At 37.7% G+C, this 8,260-nt stretch overlaps 1 protein-coding gene across 1 annotated transcript in view; it reads right to left on the bottom strand.

Annotated features, from left to right (window-relative positions):
- Nucleotides 1-8,260, bottom strand: part of LOC121390724 (acetyl-coenzyme A transporter 1-like) — a 28,873-nt gene that overhangs the window by 19,789 nt on the left and 824 nt on the right. The window lies entirely within an intron of this gene.

Raw genomic sequence — 8,260 nt, forward strand, 5'->3', positions numbered from 1 at the left:
ATGCACATGCCATTGATATTCAGTATCATAACAAATGTTGGACGACCCATGTTACCAATGTTCTCCGCAAACAAAGCCAAGAAAGATCAATTCCAAATGCAGCAAATGAAATAGCAGCCGACATTGAGTTCGTAAGCCTGGTTGAAGAGACCCTGATTGCTGGTGAGATTCTCAAAATGTCTGATCTGCATACTGCATATGTGGATATTAGGTCAGCTAACTGTGTAGAGAATCCTGTGTGTTCGCGTAAAAAAGTAAAAGATCTTATTGCAAGTGAAATTCCTGGTATAGAATTCCATAACCCAAATCGAAGGAATGAATCTGACCTTGTAAGTGTAAAAGATTCCCGGGATGCAGCAGTGCATATCACAGCAGAATCACAAAATAGGAACATTGAAGCTGACATGAAGACACTATTCGAAGCATCCATCATTCTCCGACAAGTGATCACAAAAGCGGAAAGATGGAATTTCAGCGGCTCACTAACTGACATAACTGATGCACATGTAGCAACAGAGTTGTATACATTATTCCAGTGGATTTTGCAAGGAACAAAGTCCAGTCTCTCATCTGACATGTCTGAGGGCAAAAGAGCAGCAGTAGATAAACATGCAAAGAGTCTTGCCCAGAGTACTGTGTATTATCATCTCTCAGATCGTCAGACAAGACATAAATCTGATGTAGTTGGGTACCGCAATGAAATGCCACAACAGCTAGGTATTGGTGTAGCTGTAAGACAAGCAATAAGGGACAAAAAAGTCATCAATCTTCTGCATGGTTTTGGTGTTTCAGTGGCATACGAGCGACTCCTAAAACTAGAAACTCAAATAGCTAATACAGTTCTACAAAAAATGCAAGAAAATGATGGAGTCTATATCCCTGCAAACATTGTTCCTGGCCGACATATATTCTTTGCAGTAGACAATGTTGACTTTGCTGAGGATACGCCAAACGGAAAGCGTACACTTCATGGCACAGTAATGGCAATGTACCAGAGGCATAATTCAGAGGATATAACATCCAAGTTAGACCTCACAGGCCAAGCCAAAATGAAGACCATCAAGGAACTACCTTCAACAGTCACTGATCTCCTTCCCTGCACAATGCCAACAAATCCCAAACCACCAAGCCCAGCTTACCCAACATTTGCTCTCAATAAAGAACCACAAGCAGGCAGGGACTACAGATATGAAATGGCTTGGCTGCTAGGGAAAGCTCTCTCTAGTGAAACAACCCAATTCAGCACAGAACAAGAGGAAGTAACGCATGCATACCACATTCCAAGCTGGGCAGCTTACAATTCTCTTTTGAGTAAGTCAATGACTCTCACAAGTGTTAACACACCTCCACTACTGGCTGCTCCGGCTCATGAATGGCAGACGCTGCTGACAATCTTAAAGCAAGCACAAGACATATCTGCCAAGGTTGTTGGACCAGAACGCAAAACAGTGATAACTCTTGACTTGGGCTTATACAAGCCAGCCAAACAACTTCAAATGGCTCGGGAGGATTGCAGTCACCTTATCCTCCACCCTGGGGAACTGCATATGGTTATGGCTCATCTCCGAACAATTGGCTCATACATAGACAATAGTGGGCTAGATTTGTGTTGGACTGAAGCGGACTTATATGGTTCAGCTACCGTGAAACAGATTCTCGAGGGACGACATGTCAAGAGGGGTATTGCAGCACATTTAACTACCCTACAGGCTTTGTTCACACTCTATGCAGAAGCTTTCTTTAAAGACAACACAGATTTGCGTAAGGTGGACCATCTCAACCAGGCTTGCAAAAATGGTAATGTTGAAGACATACAAAAAGCCCATGCAGATATGATGCATACTATTGTATCACTGGATATTGTGAACCAGATGAGCAGATTTAGATTTGATGAACATGTCACAAACAATCCACTAGCCAGAGCCATTCGTCAGTATATGCAGATGGTATTAGAAATGCTCATGTACATCAGAGCTGTACGGACTGGTGATTGGAAGCTTCATCTTGACACCACAGAAGTCTTTGTAAAATACTTCTTTGCTCACGACAAGTTGAATTATGCATGCCTTACTCCTGTGTACTTGGGAGATATGAAAGCCTTAGCTCAAACAGATACTGAGGTATGGGAAGAGTTTATGGAAGGCAACTGGGTCGTCAACAAGAATATGGTACCTTTCTGTGCTATTGGATCACATCATGCCTTGGAGCAAGTAAATCGGATGATGAAAGTAGCTGGAGGCCGTATTGGCATCACACTAAATCCATATGCCCGCACCAAATTCTTCCTGGTTGCACCCGAGCTTGCACGTCTTGCAGAGGAAGCAAGGAACATGGCTGATCTACCCAAGACCAAAGCGAAACATCATCATGAGCTCACAGAAGCAAAGGTCAAGCAACAGGAGAAGAATGTTATGGATCTCAAACACACCACTGACAAATTCACCAATCCCTTTGCAGATGGATGTGACCAGCTGATAAACATGGTTACCAAAGCTGTTTTGCCTGAGAAGATCCAAGCAGGTATCAACAAGAGGATCGAGATTGGAGAGGAGAGATTTGTACAGTTTGTGTCAGAGAGAATCGTAACAAATAATGTGAATCTGTGGGCTCCAATGAAGAAACTTAAGTTACAGATGTGTCATCGGCAGGGTAGAAGGTTACCCTAAAAGATGGGGACAAAATTGTGGAGCTCAAGGAAGATAGAGCACTCTTTGCCCACATGCTTGTAGTCTCCAAAGCTAGAGATACTGATCTTAAGCAAGTTGTTGGAACCTATGAATTATCTGTCGTACCACGAGCACTGTTTGCAGCAGACACATGCTCCATGCCACATCAAAGAGTGATTTGATGTCGATTCTTGATGGCCTGCCAAAGGACATACAAGTGTCAGAGGGAGATCCAAAATATGATACTCAAGCTGACTCCATTTGCAAACGTGTCGCAGTTGTCGATGGAATGGCTGATCTGCAATCACTAAACAAGCCAGAATGGATATCCAACTGCTCTGATCTAGCAAACCACTTCATTGATAAACATTGGCAGAGATACAGCGAATATGACGAAGTTCATTTGGTGTTGGACAGGTATGACATTGGTGAATCACTGAAAACGTCTACGCGTGAGAGAAGATTAGGTGGTACCAAGGCTGTAGCATATCACATCACAGATACAACATCAATCACCACAGTTAGCATGCACAATCTTCTAGCTCATATAAAGACAAAAGATGAACTCACAGCATATCTAGCCCACAAAGATCTAGCGCATGCCCTGACAAATGGAAAGAATATTGTAGTAGCATGGGGTGATCATGCAGAAGCCATTCACAGAAAAGTTAATCTTTCAAGTATTCAGGAAGAGGCAGACACCAAGCTAATTCTTCATTCTGTTGACGCCACATCAAATGGGGCCACTTCAATTAGGATCCATTCTCCGGATACTGACGTTCTTGTCCTAGCTATCAGACGTTATCCAAATTTCTGTCAAGGAATTGCCCAGAAACGTAGAGTCATACAACTTCAACCTATCTACAATGCCCTTGGTCCCAACAAAACTGCAGCACTGCTGGGTTTTCATGCACTATCTGGAGCAGACATTACTGGTAGATTTGCTGGCAAGGGGAAGATGACATGCTGGAAAGTGCTACAAGAACTTCACGCAGGTGATGATATAGTGTAGGCATTTGCACAGCTTGGTGTATCGGAGAAACCATCCGAAGCCTTAATTGCCGCTCTAGAAGCATATGTCTGCAAGCTGTATTTGCCTCTCACAGAACTGACGAATGTAGCAGATGTGAGGTGGTGGCTGTTCCAAAAAAAGCAAGCTGAATCTGAGGGTCTACCTCCAACTAGGGCTGCACTGATACCTGCAATTTTGAGAGCTCATTACCAGGCTATGGTTTGGTACAATGATGTAGTGGCCAACCCCGAGCTTCCAGAACCTCAGCATTATGGTTGGGATTTAGTTGATGGACACTTCCAACCAGTGATGACTTCCTTGCCTCCTGCTCCTGATGCAGTGACTCATCTGGTGAAGTGTTCATGTGCACAGACACGGTGTGCAAACAACCGTTGCAAATGCAGAAAAAATGGACTTCACTGTACAGACTTATGTAACTGTTCTGATGATGAACCGTGTGAAAATTGGGAAGAAACAGATGATGAGGATGAGAGTGATGAAGGTTAAGAAACTGGAATTAATGTTGACAATATGAACAATAGGCAATATCTGGCAATAATTCATCAATCAAGAAACATTGCTAAATTTACAGGACATTTCAAGATTCCATGATTTTCCAAAAGGGCGTCCTCTTACGTTTCGCCCCCAAGCCAGTTCGCCCCCAAGCCGGATGTCAGTTCGCCCCCACGTGCATATAACCAGTTCGCCCCTACAAAGGTACCAGTTCACCCTCAGTCAGTTCGGGTCATGTTCCTGGCCTGGAAAGTCATGATTACTAATTAGTGGCCAAAAGAACCCCCGCAATAATCCCTGTTAGAATAATGTTCACCACAAGAGGCCATATCGAATTGCTGTTCAAAGCCCTCTTAGGTGTTAGCCGAATATGCATAATCAGCATCAAGGTTATGTAGCTGATTAACCATTGTTTTATTTATTTCTTCTTAAAACAGATCATATCTGGTAGGAATGGATGTTTTAATAAATGTTGATGATGTGGTTTGTGAATTTGTGAAAAAATGTCAGTGTCTACGCTTATTCAGCACCCTACGTTTAATTACATCTGAAAAAAATATAACCCTGTATAGGAGAAGCCACGGTGACGTCACATGTTTTGATCACGTGGTACCGCGTGAGCGCTGGTAGGCAAGAAACCAGTTGACAATACTGGCATTAGTAGTAATGAACAATCGAATGTGTTTCCGTCAATTAAATCAGTGTAGACTAGTTTTGATGAATGGTATTTTGTCATGGTAATTTCATACGTTGTTGTTAGATGCACAAGTCCTGTAGTAAGGATTATGAAATTAGTTTCATCAAATACAGTGGAAGCTAAACATTGAACAGTTAAAGCTGACAACAATCAACTTTGCCCATCCCACAACGGAGATCGTCATTTTATACAAGGTTTGTTGTATGTTATTCATTCGTAATACTAATACACGTCAGTATTTATTGAAATGAAAAATCGAAAAGATAATAAAATTTAAAATAATAATAATAAAAGCCCCCACCAAACTGTGACATGGAAACAAAGATACCCTGTGAACAGTAGGCCTACCCAGTCAATCGACAAACAACGTTTTATGTAACTTTTTGTTTGTATTGACAGATCCATTATAGTGGGTAAAACAAAAATCTGAATATATTTTATATTGTATTATGCCATAAAATATGTAGGTGGCTGGAGTATTTATATTTTTAATTAAATAACAGGGAGCTGTGTGTGTGTGTGCAATCAAGCATATATATATTGTTTCATATGAAAATGTTCTGAAATATTTCCATTTATTAATTATATTATATGTTAATTATAATGTTTTACTTTTTTTTTATTGAAGAAGTGATCCACAGGTGTATTTGTAATGTGTAAGTTGATTTTTTAATAATAAAATAAAAGGTATAAACATTTCAGGGTGGGATATCAGATGTATTAAATCATTTGTTTGGGATTAAAAATAAATAAATAATAATAATAATAATAAAACTGGATATTGATCCACAAGTTGGTGATAGCCACCATATTTTATTAAAAACATAAATTATGTTACATGCATTTATTATATAAGTTATCTGAATTTGTTTGCAGCAAATAAAGAAAGAAAAGGGGAGCTGATTGTATTTACAAGTATTATTGTCATCAGTGACAGATGTCAATATGTCTTCACAAATACATTTATGTGTATTCAAATATTTCAATAATATTCAATATATATATGTCCTCGACCAACATCTTGGGCTTACATGATACAGTCAAAAAATGCTATAGTTACTAGTACTAATATGTACACAATATAAAACTTTCATACTTATATATCATAGAAATTTACCAATTTTCATGTTTTTTTCTAGGTATCAGTGATCCCAGTTTATGGACAAAAAGAGAACCGGCAACTCTTGAATGAAAAATGGGCCTTTCACGGTGAATTAAGGGAGTTTAAGTTTTAGGGTGAATTAAGGGATGCTAAGGAGAACACTGGTATCAGATTCAGCGATTCTTTTCTACAGTATCTCATGTTTCTGTGCATAAGAAGGATACCAGAACTTTTTTCACTGACTTTCCAAACTACCATGTGCAATATTATTGGGGCTATTCAGTATGTGATGATGACATTGATAACACTTGGATTTAATATTTTTTTTACCAGGATCTCTATTTTCTAATAAAAACAGACTTTACAAAATCAATAAAATTATATCGAGAAACAATAGACAACACATATTTATTATTTTCTTTTTCTATTATCATTATAAACCAATGATCAAATGATATTTGCATTGTGTTAATATGTGTCTTAAATTAAAACATTGTATTGTTACCATTTACAGTAATTTGTTGTTTTAACTGGTTTATTAATCAGGTTGAAAGTGATAGCCTTTGAAACTGTGCCTCTTGTCAAAGGTAACTGACACTGTTTTAGATTTGAAAGGAAGGAATCTTTTATTTAACAATGCACTCGTCATTTTAATTACGGATATATGGAGTCGGACATGTTTAGGGATCACACAGATAATATTAGGGAGGAAACCTGCTGCTGTCACACACTGGATTACTCTTTCCGATTAACAATAAGGGATCTTTTATATGCATCAGCCCACGGACAGGATAATAAATAATGTAGCCTTTGTTACACCAGTTGTAGAGCACTGGCTGGAATGAGAAATAGCCCTATAGGACCACCAACAGGAATCAATCCTAGATCGACTGCGTATTAAACTATGTCCTGGCCTGCATGGGATTAGGCAATCAAAATATTAATGGCAATTTTTATGTGTATATATATATATATATAAAAAATAATGCTACAAAATGTTCTGAAGATGGAACCGCAAAGGTGAGGGACCAAGTAAATTTGAGATGTATCCGGTTTAAAAGGTTAAGTTCTGTACTAATATTTAAAAAGGGACGCTGTAGCTAGAGGGAGCAATGTATGTGTGGTCATGGAACATGTATAGAAACTAAATTTAGGTTCCTCCATTTTAATACAATGTGTTAATATGTATCCGATATCAGCAAGTTTAAGAAATAAAAAAGGACTTGATAAAATTAATAATTTTAAAGTTTTTTTTAAAGTTTTCTAATAAGATACTTGCTTAAATTTATTGTTGATGAAAAGCCTTACAAATGAACCAGTAGACAAGTCTGATGTGTTATATATATAACTACTGTCTATATATTGTCTACTGGTTCATTTGTAACAAATGTTCATATATATATATGTGTGTGTGTGTATCTATATGTATATATATATATATATATATATATATATATATATATATATATATATATGAATGTGTATGTGTATGTGTATATGTATATGTATATGTATATGTATATGTATATGTATATGTATATGTATATGTATATGTATATGTATATGTATATGTATATGTATATGTATATGTATATATATGCATATATATATTTATATATATATATATATGGGTTATTTAAAATTCTTTAAAGAAATAATTTCCTTTAACAAAGTGTAGGCCAATTATTTCTTTTAAACAGTTTTAAATAAAAAATATAGGCCTACTTGTTTTATTTTATTTTTATTTGTGTGTGCGCGCCCTCGTTTGTAATGCTTTACTTGAAATATGGACCAGACGCTTTAAAAATACATGGACTAAAAATATTTATTCAGGTGAAAAAAAAAAGAAAAAAAAAGGAAGTTTGCTATAGTTTTGAACTCGGTCAATCATCAAATTTTATGGGTGGAAAGAGTACATGTATCTCCTTCATACAGGAGCTATGTAGAATAGCGTTCCCGTGCTACAAGCGGTAATTTAAGCACGTTTTGGCCATTCTTTGCTATTCACGCTACGCTAGTTCGCTTTGTTACTAATGGCCATTATGATAGACTTCTGCCTACCAGATGCGCGCGCATGCTGATACGTGACGTCACTTCCCTAAACACATGGCTTCTCCTATTACAATTCTCATGATTCATGATCAGTCCAAATTGTGGAAGGACAACAACCCCTCCCCTCTAAGAAAAGAAACACACACACACGAACACACTTTAACATCTTCTAAAGAAACAGTACAATAATTGTTTAAAAGTAACAACTAATTGGGGGC

Source organism: Gigantopelta aegis, chromosome 15 (genome assembly GCF_016097555.1).
Source record: "Gigantopelta aegis isolate Gae_Host chromosome 15, Gae_host_genome, whole genome shotgun sequence".
NCBI classification, from domain to species: domain Eukaryota; kingdom Metazoa; phylum Mollusca; class Gastropoda; order Neomphalida; family Peltospiridae; genus Gigantopelta; species Gigantopelta aegis.